The sequence below is a fragment of the Cannabis sativa genome, chromosome 7 (genome assembly GCF_029168945.1).
Source record: "Cannabis sativa cultivar Pink pepper isolate KNU-18-1 chromosome 7, ASM2916894v1, whole genome shotgun sequence".
In the NCBI taxonomy this organism is placed as follows: Eukaryota; Viridiplantae; Streptophyta; class Magnoliopsida; order Rosales; family Cannabaceae; genus Cannabis; species Cannabis sativa.
The window spans coordinates 10806137-10818975 of record NC_083607.1 but is presented as its reverse complement, the minus strand read 5'-3'; the positions used below and the strand labels follow the sequence as shown (position 1 = coordinate 10818975).

The 12839-nt window shown below is 39.9% G+C and overlaps 2 long non-coding RNA genes across 2 annotated transcripts; both read left to right on the top strand.

Annotated features, from left to right (window-relative positions):
• The first annotated feature begins 1888 nt into the window (after positions 1 to 1888).
• On the top strand, positions 1889 to 4508 carry LOC133029316 (uncharacterized). Its single transcript, XR_009683461.1, has 3 exons — positions 1889 to 2185; positions 3055 to 3117; positions 3594 to 4508. It is a non-coding gene; the product is annotated as an uncharacterized LOC133029316 (long non-coding RNA).
• A 4735-nt stretch (positions 4509 to 9243) lies between these two features.
• Positions 9244 to 11209, top strand: LOC133029140 (uncharacterized). The gene is made up of 3 exons (XR_009683336.1): positions 9244 to 9540; positions 10408 to 10470; positions 10947 to 11209. It is a non-coding gene; the product is annotated as an uncharacterized LOC133029140 (long non-coding RNA).
• The last annotated feature ends 1630 nt before the right edge of the window (positions 11210 to 12839 follow it).

Below are 12839 nucleotides of genomic sequence, written 5' to 3'. Positions count from 1 at the left end.
CCACCGATTATGATACATTACACAAGAAAGTGGTCGAGTTAGTATTGATTGCTAAAGAGGCTGAATAACATGTAATCAAAGAACAGCCTGCTAAGGATGTCATCACGGTATCGAACCCTAGTGTTGGTGGTAGTGTAAGTAAGGGGACCAATAGTGGCAACCCAGACCACAAGCGAAAGGCTGAAGCTTTCAGAACACCGAGGAATAATAGGAAGTTTTGTGGGAACTAAGGTGACCATCAGGGTGAGTGTCGAGCCAGAACGTGTTTCCAGTGCGGTATGGTGGGCCATTTTATTAGAGACTGTCAACAATCCAAGAAGGAAGAACCAAAGAAGAACAACAATCAAAATCTAAGGAGTTTGTTCACTATGACCCAGGCTGACGCTAATGCTGGTCCATCAGTGGTAACAGGTCAGTTGACTATAAACGGTTGTTCTTATTTAGTATTATTTGATTTGGGTGCTACTCATTCTTATGTATCAAGTAGAGTAATAGAGAGTTTTCATAAACTGTTTAATATGTATGCTTCGAGGTTTGGGACCATGGTACCTTCTGGAGACCTAATCGTATCTACTCAGTGGAGTTAGGTCCTTGTCTTTTTTGGATTGACAGTTGTGAATTAATTGCCAACCTAATTGAGTTACAATTATCTGATTTTGATATAATCCTAGGAATGAATTTCTTGTCTAAATACGGGGCAACGATTTATTGCAAGGGGAAGATGGTAGTGTTTAAACCTGATAGTGCCAATCCAGCAGTGTTTGTGGGTAAGGTACAAGAATCACGCATATCCAGAATTACAATCCTGAAAGGTAGAGATTTGATGCGCAGAGGTTGCATAGAATTCCTAGTTATAACAGTGGATACTAGCCAGCCTATTTCATCTGGACTTGAAAATATGAGATTGGTGTGTGAGTTCCTAGATGTATTTCCAGAGGATTTACCTGGATTATCACCTTCCTAAGAGATTGAATTTGTTATAGAATTAGTTCTAGGAGTGTAACTAGTATCAAAGGCACCTTATCGAATGGTTTCAGTGGAATTAGGGAATTAAAGGTTCAACTTCAGGAATTACTTAGCTTGGGATTTATCAGATCGAGTTTTTCTTCTTTGGGTGCCCCAGTGTTATTTGTAAAAAAGAAAGATGGGTCCCTTCGCATGTGTATCGATTACCAAGAACTAAAAGGCTCACTATCAAGAACAAATATCTTCTACCCAGAATTGACAACCTATTTAACCAGTTGAAGGGTAAGATGGTCTTTTCAAAGATCGACCTTCGTTCTAGTTACCATTAGTTCAAAATTCGAGAAGAGAATATCCCGAAGACTGCATTCTATACTAGGTATGGACATTACAAGTTTCTGGTGATGTTTTTTGGACTCACCAGTGCCCCAACTGCATTCATGAATCTTATGAACTGAGTATTCAAGGATTTTTTGGACAAGCATGTGATAGTGTTCATTGACGACATTCTAGTTTATTTAGAATTAGAAGAAGAACATGAGTTACATCTCAAATTAGTTGTAATACCCGGAATTAAGAAATGGATTAGCAAAACCCTAACTAGATAATTATGTATAATTGAGGAAATTATATTATTATATAATTTAATATATGTGAAATTATATGAATTTTATTATGTTAAGACCCCGTTGGTGAGCCAGGGGCATTTTAGTAATTATGACCCGAGAAGGGTAAAATTATGAAATTAATTTGATTACGTGCTTAATGGAACTATATTATTATATAGTATATCTGTGTTGTCTTTTCGTGTGTGTGTTCGATTGTGTTAGCGCGGTATAGTCACAAATCGGGAATTTCGAATAACCGGTTCGGCCCGAAATGTAAATTGGATTGATAATTTGGCATTTTATTTGATGAATGATAATCTGAAATTTATTTGAAATTAATTGAGTATTGAAATGACTTATTTACCCTTGTGAGGGTGTAGGTGTGAATAATAAGCCATGAGGGCATTTTGGTCATTTGACCCCTATTTACTATGTTTGATTAAAATTGATTTTTAATGAAATGAAATGCAAAATTCTGGTTTTACTTTCACTCTTGGCCGACCCCCTCTCTCTCCCAAACCCTCTTATTATTTCAAAGTTGAATTTGAAGAAAAGCTTGGTTCTTAGCTTGTTTTGGAGCTTTGAAGTTGTGAATTCTTGAGCTTGGAGTTGAGGTAGATTCTTGCTAAGTTTATGTGAAATTTATGGTTGAATTCTTGCTGAAATTATTGTGGAAAAAGCATGCTTTAAGTTGTTTGATCTTGGTTTGCATGTTTAGGGAAATGGATGTTTAATCTTGATAATTTGTGTGTTAATCTCTTGATTTGTGTTTGATTGGGCTTAGAGTACAATTCAAGGATGTTTTACATGCTTAATCTATTTTTTTTATCTATTGTTTTACTGCTGGAAATTGAATAAGTATGTGTTGGGTTAAAGTTCATGTTCTTGAACTTGGAGTTTTGCTAGTTGAAGCATGATTTGTGATTATTGTGCAATCTGAAATTATGGGGTTTATTGTTGGATTTTGATGCATAATTATGTGTTTTAGAACCTATAATATTTGCTAGCTGCTATAAGTGGGTTAATTGTGAAATTGGTTGTGAAAAGCAAGCTTGAGTTCATGGAACTCAAGCTTGGTGCTTTAATGGCACTTTTTGATTTTTAGTGCAATTGTTGGGTTTAAGTTGTGGAATATGTTTATTATGACATATATTGATGCTCTGGAAAGTTTGGGAATGTTTGGGAATGATTTGAGTGAGTTTTGGGGGTTTAAAGATTGAGAAATTTCGTGTTCTTCGCCCGGACAACCGGAATTCCGGTTGGTTCATCCGGAATTCCGGTTGGAGTTCATCGGGAAATGCTAAAATTTGTTTTGGCCATAACTTTTGACTCGGGACTCCGTTTGGGACGTTCTTTATACCGTTGGAAAGCTCTTTTCGAGCTCTACGTGATTATCTGTATTTGAAATGCCATGAATTTATTTTATGAATGTGAAATCAGGGGTTAACCCTATTTGTGAAAATCCCGGATTGTGTGTGACTAGGATTACCGGCACCTGGTCAGGAGCACCCGGGGATTTGGAATCTCTACTATTGCGGGACAACAGGTAAGACAGTGATTAGCACGTAGAGTATGCGCAGCGGCGCTTATGTTGAGAATGATATGCATAAATGTTAAGTAACCGGGATTAGGGTTATTACCCTAATAGGAACGGTCTAATAGCCTAGGGTTATTACCCTAGTGATATATGTGTATAAATGCCATGCCATGCTAATTGAAATGAGATTTAAGGATTATGTGCTCAAGGCATAATCAGGTTGGACTCGGTACTCATAACCGAGATGAACCGCTTCTAAGGCCTTAATGTATTTAGACGTGTGAGAGTAACACGTGGGTCTACGTCACGTAGATTTAATTAGATGTGTGAGCGCAACACATAGGTCTACGCCACGTAGACATAAATGGGCATGATGAAATAATGATCAGGTCTGTGCTATACAGACATATGTGAATGAGCATAATATATTTGTTATGATTTATACTGTCTTGCTGGGCTTGGCTCACGGGTGCTCTACTGTGCAGGAAAGGGTAAGGCATTAGCTGATCAGCCATGAGTTTCAGGAGGAGGGCGAAGAATGTACATGTTCATGCCACTTCAGACCAAGCGGGTTATGGGTCTAACAGTGTTGACTTTTGTATTCTGTTTTGCCGCTTAGGTCGGCTAGTAAGAAAGAACTTGTAATAAGTTTGTAAATATTTTTGGGATCCTAACTATTTTGAAAAGTTTAAATATATTACAAGTTTATTTTCAGTCTGTTTAATATAAAAGTTTAAATTTTGCGCTATTTTAATTAGTAATCCCGGTTAGGGGATTAGGGCCTTATAAGTATTTTGGGTAGCGTGCCTAATTATTTAGGGCGTTACAATTTGGTATCAGAGCGCCAAGGTTTTTAAACTTCCTGTAGACCGGCCGAACATGTACATTCGTCGTCAGAGATAGGCTCGACTCATGGTGCAGTAAGTATTGAGAGTAAATACTTGACTGTATGTGTGATCATCTGTTTACCGCTTTCCATTTTAGGCAGTATGCAAGCATCTAGAGTATGTATGTTTTATGTGATGCCATGCTATAAATGCTTTTTGTTTATGTAAATATGTATGAGGTAAATAGATGAGTTAGGGTTTAAGGCAATAAGTGCGTAAGTGTGGTATTGGTGCTTAACTCGCTGGGGTTGTTGATTACAGGGGTACTAGTAATGGACCCTCCGCAATCATCTAGACCACAGGGCGAGCAAGTAGAGCCCGGGGTTACCCGAACCGATCCACCAGCACCGCCTCCACCTCCGCAAAATCCAGGGGATAATGCGGGGGCCGTTAATGCTAATCCTCCTGCTGACTGGCAGCAGATGTTTCATGAAATGCGAAGTGTCATACTTCGTCAAGAGGAAGAGTTGCAACGTTTAAGGCAACAAGCTGCCCCAGTAAATCAAGGGTTACCACCAGCTCCTGTGCCAGTGGTGGGTAACCAATGGTATATTATGCCGCACCGGGACTCTGTGTTCGAGCGGTTTGTGAAGCTGCAACCTCCGACTTTTCTGGGAGGCATTGATATTATTAAGGCCGATCAATGGATGAGCACTGTTACCCGTATCCTCGATAATATGGGGGTGACGGGAACTGAGAGGGTGAATTGTGCGGCCTTTATGTTTCAAGATCATGCCCGCGTATGGTGGGATATAGTGAATCAGACTCGAGATGTCAGTGTGATGACATGGGAAGAGTTCAAGAAACTTTTTGAAGAAAAGTTTTATAACGTTGCAGTGAGGACTTCACACCAAGAAGATTTTGTGAAGTTGACTCAGGGGAAAATGTCTGTGGCCGAATATACTCTGGAATTCGATCGGTTATCTAAATTTGCTGGTGATCTGGTGCCTACAGATTTTACCGTGTGCGTAAATATGTTCGAGGACTAAATGCTACAATTAGTCGGGACTTGAAGATTACCACATCACATGACACTCCGTATAAGAGAGTGGTAGACTTGGCCTTAATTGCTGAGGAGGCCGAGCAGCAAGTAATGAAGGAGCAGGCTGCAAAGGATGCCGCCATGGCATCAAACCCTCCCCGCCGGTGGTAATGTCGCAAGGGGACCGACAAAGGGCAACCCCGAGCACAAACGGAAGGCCGAGGCTTCGGAGCTTCGGGGGAAATAGAAAGTTTCGGGAAACAGAGGTGGCCGTCGTGGTCGCGGGTCCTCATTCCGATCATATCCAGAATGTTCTAAATGCAAGAAGCATCATCCCGGTGAGTGCCGAGCCAAGGCATGTTTCCGTGTGGCATGGTGGGCCACTATATCGTAGATCGTCCCCAAGCCAAGAGAGAAGAGCCTAAGAAGAATGTTGCTCGTAACCCGGGACGACTTTTCACTATAACTCGGTGCGGATGCCGATGCTAGTCCGTCGGTTGTGACAGTCGCTTATCTATTAATGGTTGTGCTTATACTGTGTTATTTGATTCGGGAGCTACTCATTCATATGTATCGAGTAGAGTGATAGAAAGTTTACATAAGCCATGTGATATTTATGCTTCGGGGTTTGGAACCCTGTTACCCTCGGGAGACCTGATAGTATCCACAAGGTGGATTCGGTCCTTGTCATTTTGGATTGACGGTTGTGAGTTGACCGCCAATCTAATTGAGCTGCAATTATCTGATTTTGACATAATCCTGGGAATGGATTTTCTGTCTAAATATGGAGCGATGATTGACTGCAAACGGAAGATGGTGGTGTTTGAGGCCGACGGTGCTAACCCAGCGGTGTTCGTGGGTAAAGTTCAAGGCGCACGCATACCGAGAATATCACTGTTGAAAGCTAAAGACCTGATGGGTAGAGGTTGTCTAGGGTTCATAGTTACTACAGTGGACACTAGCCAACCTGTGACATCGGGGCCTGAGAATACGAGATTGGTATGTGAGTTCCTTGATGTCTTTCCAGAAGATTTGCCGGGATTGCCACCTGTTCGGGAAATTGAATTTGTTATTGAATTGGCTCCGGGAGTTGATCCAGTGTCTAAAGCACCGTACCGAATGGCTCCAGCTGAGTTGAAGGAATTGAAGATACAATTGCAAGAGTTACTTAATCTGGGATTCATCAGACCGAGCTACTCACCTTGGGGTGCTCCGGTTTTGTTTGTGAAGAAGAAAGACGGAACCCTGCGAATGTGTATTGACTACCGGGAGTTGAACAAGCTTACCATTAAGAACAAGTATCCTTTACCTCGAATTGATGATCTGTTTGATCAACTGAAGGGGAAGACGGTCTTTTCCAAGATTGATCTTCGCTCAGGCTATCATCAGCTGAGAATTCGAGAGGAAGATATCCCGAAAACTGCGTTTCGTACTCGGTATGGACACTATGAATTTCTTGTGATGTCTTTTGGACTCACTAATGCCCCGGCGGCATTCATGGATTTGATGAATCGGGTGTTTAAGGATTACTTGGATAGGTTTGTGATTGTGTTTATCGATGACATTTTGGTATACTCTGAGACAGAAGAAGAGCATGAGTTGCATCTCAGAGCGGTTTTGCAAAGATTACGGGATCACAAGCTTTATGCTAAGTTCAAAAAGTGTGAATTCTGGTTATCTCGTGTCTCATTTTTGGGGCACATAGTGGATAAAGATGGGATCATGGTGGATCCGGCTAAAATTGAAGCTGTACGGGATTGGCCAGTACCGAAGTCCGCCTACGAGGTCGAAGTTTTCCGGGTTTGGCCGGTTATTATCGTCGGTTCGTTGAGGGTTTTTCAAAGATTGCTGTACCCTTAACGGAGCTGACCCGAAAGAACCAGAAGTTTGTTTGGACCGATCGGTGTGAGAAAAGTTTCGGAGTTAAAGCAACGCTTGATTACCGCTCCTGTACTAACTCTTCCTTCATATAAGGAAAAGTTTGTGGTATATTGTGATGCCTCGAGACAGGGTCTCGGCTGTGTGCTTATGCAGGCTGGGAGGGTAATAGCTTATGCTTCTCGGCAGTTAAAGGAGTACGAGCAGAGGTACCCTACTCACGATTTAGAACTCGCAGCAGTGGTATTTGCGCTAAAGATTTGGCGGCATTACCTTTATGGCGAGAAATGTGAGATATACACTGATCATAAAAGTCTGAAATACTTCTTCACCCAGAAGGACTTGAATATGAGACAAAGACGTTGGCTAGAATTGGTGAAGGATTATGATTGTGAGATCCTTTATCATCCTGGTAAAGCCAATGTGGTTGCTGACGCTTTGAGTAGAAAAGGTCGTAGCCGCTGAGTACTATGAAGCAAATCTCCCGACAGTTAGCAAATGAAATGACTCGAGCTCAGATTGAGTTGGTGGTGGGGCAATTGGCTAATATTACCCTACAATCCACTCTTTTAGAGAGAATTAAAGAAGCACAAAAGCAAGATTCAGAGTTGATAAAAACCCGAGCTAGGGTTTTGGCTGGGAAGGCTAGTGATTTCTCAGTAGATGAAACGGGAATGTTGAGATTTGGAAGTCGAGTTTGTGTGCCTATGAATGAAAACATCAAGAAAGAGATCATGGATGAGTCTCACACGACTCCTTATTCAGTTCATCCAGGGTCGACAAAGATGTACCAAGACCTGAAAGCCATGTTTTGGTGGCCAGGCATGAAGAATGACATCGCTGAGTATGTTGCAAAGTGCCTTACATGTCAGCAAGTGAAAGCTGAACACCAGCGACCGGCAGTGGTTGCCGCAACCACCGAAAATACCAGTAATGGAAATGAGAAGATATAGCTATGGACTTCGTGGTAGGTATGCCTAGAACCACGGGACAATTTGACTCGTGTGGGTCATAGTGGATGTGTTTACAAAGTCTGCTCACTTTTTACCTGTTCGGACGAATTTCTCCATTGATCAGTATGCTGAGTTATATGTTAGAGAAATTGTGCGTCTGCATGGTGTCCCAAAGTCCATTGTGTCGGATAGAGATCTGAAGTTTACATCGAGATTCTGGGAGAGTCTGCATCGAGCTATGGGTACTCAATTAAAGTTCAGCACAGCTTTTCATCCTCAGACGGATGGACAATCCGAGAGGACCATTCAAATTTTAGAGAACATGCTACGGGCATGTGTGCTTGACTTTGAGGGATCATGGGTAAAGTACCTTCCCCTGATCGAGTTTTCTTATAATAACAGCTATCAGGCAACAATCGGGATGGCTCCTTATGAACTTTTGTATGGAAGAAAATGTAGATCGCCCATTCACTGGGATGAAGTGGGTGAAAGAAAGTTCTTGGGTCCCGAAGCTGTTCAGAAAACAAGTGAGGCAGTTGATAAGATTAGAGCGCGAATGCTCGCGGCTCAGAGTAGGCAAAAGTGTTATGCCGATCCAAAGCATCGAGATATTGATTTTCAAGTCGGGGACATGGTATTTCTCCGAATATCTCCGATGAAAGGCATAAAACGCTTTGGGAAGAAAGGAAAGCTTAGCCCGAGGTTCATTGGACCTTTTGAAATCCTTGAGAGGATAGGGCAAGTAGCGTACAGGTTGGCTATGCCCCCAGCCGGTAGCTGTACATAATGTGTTTCATGTTTCAATGCTTCGGAAATATGTCTCAGACTTGTCCCATGTTCTGAGTTATGAAGCATTGGAACTTCAGCCGGATTTGTCATACGAGGAACAACCAGTGCAAATACTTGATAGAAGAGAAAAAGTCTTGAGAAGCAAGACAGTGGCACTGGTGAAAGTACTGTGGAGGAACAAGAAAGTAGAAGAGGCAACTTGGGACCTCGAGACGGATATGCAGCAGAAATATCCGGAGTTGTTCAGGTAAATTTCGGGACGAAATTTCTATAAGGAGGGGGTAATTGTAATACCCGGAATTAAGAAATGGATTAGCAAAACCCTAACTAGATAATTATGTATAATTGAGGAAATTATATTATTATATAATTTAATATATGTGAAATTATATGAATTTAATTATGTTAAGACCCCGTTGGTGAGCCAGGGGCATTTTAGTAATTATGACCCGAGAAGGGTAAAATTATGAAATTAATTTGATTACGTGCTTAATGGAACTATATTATTATATAGTATACCTGTGTTGTCTTTTCAGTGTGTTCGACAGTGTTAGCGCGGTATAGTCACACCGGAATTTAAACGAACCGGTTCGGCCCGAAATGTAAATTGGATTGATAATTTGGCATTTTATTTGATGAATGATAATCTGAAATTTATTTGAAATTAATTGAGTATTGAAATGACTTATTTACCCTTGTGAGGGTGTAGGTGTGAATAATAAGCCATGAGGGCATTTTGGTCATTTGACCCCTATTTACTATGTTTGATTAAAATTGATTTTTAATGAAATGAAATGCAAAATTCTGGTTTTACTTTCACTCTTGGCCGACCCCCTCTCTCTCCCAAACCCTCTTATTATTTCAAAGTTGAATTTGAAGAAAAGCTTGGTTCTTAGCTTGTTTTGGAGCTTTGAAGTTGTGAATTCTTGAGCTTGGAGTTGAGGTAGATTCTTGCTAAGTTTATGTGAAATTTATGGTTGAATTCTTGCTGAAATTATTGTGGAAAAAGCATGCTTTAAGTTGTTTGATCTTGGTTTGCATGTTTAGGGAAATGGATGTTTAATCTTGATAATTTGTGTGTTAATCTCTTGATTTGTGTTTGATTGGGCTTAGAGTACAATTCAAGGATGTTTTACATGCTTAATCTATTTTTTTTATCTATTGTTTTACTGCTGGAAATTGAATAAGTATGTGTTGGGTTAAAGTTCATGTTCTTGAACTTGGAGTTTTGCTAGTTGAAGCATGATTTGTGATTATTGTGCAATCTGAAATTATGGGGTTTATTGTTGGATTTTGATGCATAATTATGTGTTTTAGAACCTATAATATTTGCTAGCTGCTATAAGTGGGTTAATTGTGAAATTGGTTGTGAAATGCAAGCTTGAGTTCATGGAACTCAAGCTTGGTGCTTTAATGGCACTTTTTGATTTTTAGTGCAATTGTTGGGTTTAAGTTGTGGAATATGTTTATTATGACATATATTGATGCTCTGGAAAGTTTGGGAATGTTTGGGAATGATTTGAGTGAGTTTTGGGGGTTTAAAGATTGAGAAATTTCGTGTTCTCTGCCCAGACAACCGGAATTCCGGTTGGTTCATCCGAATTCGGTTGGAGTTCATCTAGAAATGCTGAAATTTGTTTTGGCCATAACTTTTGACTCGGGACTCCGTTTGGGACGTTCTTTATACCGTTGGAAAGCTCTTTTCGAGCTCTACGTGATTATCTGTATTTGAAATGCCATGAATTTATTTTATGAATGTGAAATCAGGGGTTAACCCTATTTGTGAAAATCCCGGATTGTGTGTGACTAGGATTACCGGCACCTGGTCAGGAGCACCCGGGGATTTGGAATCTCTACTATTGCGGGACAACAGGTAAGACAGTGATTAGCACGTAGAGTATGCGCAGTGGCGCTTATGTTGAGAATGATATGCATAAATGTTAAGTAACCGGGATTAGGGTTATTACCCTAATAGGAACGGTCTAATAGCCTAGGGTTATTACCCTAGTGATATATGTGTATAAATGCCATGCCATGCTAATTGAAATGAGATTTAAGGATTATGTGCTCAAGGCATAATCAGGTTGGACTCGGTACTCATAACCGAGATGAACCGCTTCTAAGGCCTTAATGTATTTAGACGTGTGAGAGTAACACGTGGGTCTACGTCACGTAGATTTAATTAGATGTGTGAGCGCAACACATAGGTCTACGCCACGTAGACATAAATGGGCATGATGAAATAATGATCAGGTCTGTGCTATACAGACATATGTGAATGAGCATAATATATTTGTTATGATTTATACTGTCTTGCTGGGCTTGGCTCACGGGTGCTCTACTGTGCAGGAAAGGGTAAGGCATTAGCTGATCAGCCATGAGTTTCAGGAGGAGGGCGAAGAATGTACATGTTCATGCCACTTCAGACCAAGCGGGTTATGGGTCTAACAGTGTTGACTTTTGTATTCTGTTTTGCCGCTTAGGTCGGCTAGTAAGAAAGAACTTGTAATAAGTTTGTAAATATTTTTGGGATCCCAACTATTTTGAAAAGTTTAAATATATTACAAGTTTATTTTCAGTCTGTTTAATATAAAAGTTTAAATTTTGCGCTATTTTAATTAGTAATCCCGGTTAGGGGATTAGGGCCTTATAAGTATTTTGGGTAGCGTGCCTAATTATTTAGGGCGTTACATTAGTAATTCAATGATTACGGAATCACAAGCTTTATGCTAAATTCAAAAAGTGTGAGTTTTAGTTATCACATGTCTCTTTCTTAGGGCACATAGTTGACAAGGATGGGATCATGGTTGATCTGGCCAAATTCGAAGCTGTTTAGGATTGGCCAACACCAAAATTAGCTACAAAGGTTAGGAGCGTTTTGGGTCTAGCTAATTATTATTGTTGGTTCATTGAAGGTATCTCGAAGATAGCAACAAATTGAATGGAATTGACCCAAAAGAATTTGAAGTTTAACTGGACGGAACGGTGTGAGAAAAGTTTTCAGGAGTTGAAGCAACGCTTAATTACTGGTCCAGTATTAACTCTTGACTTGGAACTCCGTTTTGAACGTTCTTGGTATCATTAGAAAGCTTATTTCGGGCTCTATTTGTTAATCTGTAAATGGAATTCAAATTATGTATGTGTGAAAATGAATTTGGGATTAATCATATTTGTAAAATCCCAAGAATGTGTGATTAGGATTATCGGGGCTTGCTCAAGAACACCTGGGGATTTGAAATCTCCACATACTTAGATTACCAGATAAGACAGTAACCTATCACATAGAGTTTAGTGTAGTAGGGCTCATGTATGTTATTATGTGTATGTTATGTGAGAAACCGAGATTAAGGTTATTCCCCTAAGTTTAGCGGTTATGTGTTAGAGTTATTATTCTATAATTTAAGTGAATATGAATGCAATATTATAATTTATATATTGATATAAAGAATTATGCGATTAAGGCATAATTAGGTTAGACTCAATAATCAGAACTGAGATAAACCATTGTAAAGCCTTATTGTAAATAGACGTGTGAGTGTAACACGCAGGTCTATGTCAAATAAACAATAGGTGCAGTGGCATCAATATTTATGTGATTTATAATTAATATTCATATGGTTATCTATACTGTCTTGTTGGGTCTTGGCTCACGGGTGCTCTATTGTGCAGGAAAGGATAAATCTGTTATTGATCAGTCATGAGCTCGAGGGTTTTTTGCGGTGTGTTGTACATGTTCAGGCTAAGCTAGACCACGATGGTTGGGTCTACCATGGGAAAAATATTGCAATCCCCACTTTTGCTGCTTAGGTTGGCGTGTATAAATAACTTGTAATATTTTGTAAAAAAAACGTTTTATGGGATCCCAAAATAAAATGTAAACTTTTGGATGTTTGTAAAGTTTATCAATTACAAGTTATTATTTTATTCTGTATTTTAAAAGTTTAATTTATGCGCTCAGCTATAGTCGATTCTGGTTTAACAAGATTAGTTTATGTTTGGTCGCAGTACGTGACGTTCTTATTGTTAAGGCATTACAAGATCAATCATATCCGCATATGTAGGATACAATTAGAGATATTTGTGGGATTTGTTTGAGGAAGAAATCAAGGCTTGTGTAGCCTTGCCCAATATTCTTGATATCGTTCACCCTGGCTGGCTTATTGATTACCCGGCCAAGCCCTTTTTGAGACTTGTCTTTTTTGTGGGATTACTTGTGAAACATTCCTGCAAGGCGAGTCAATC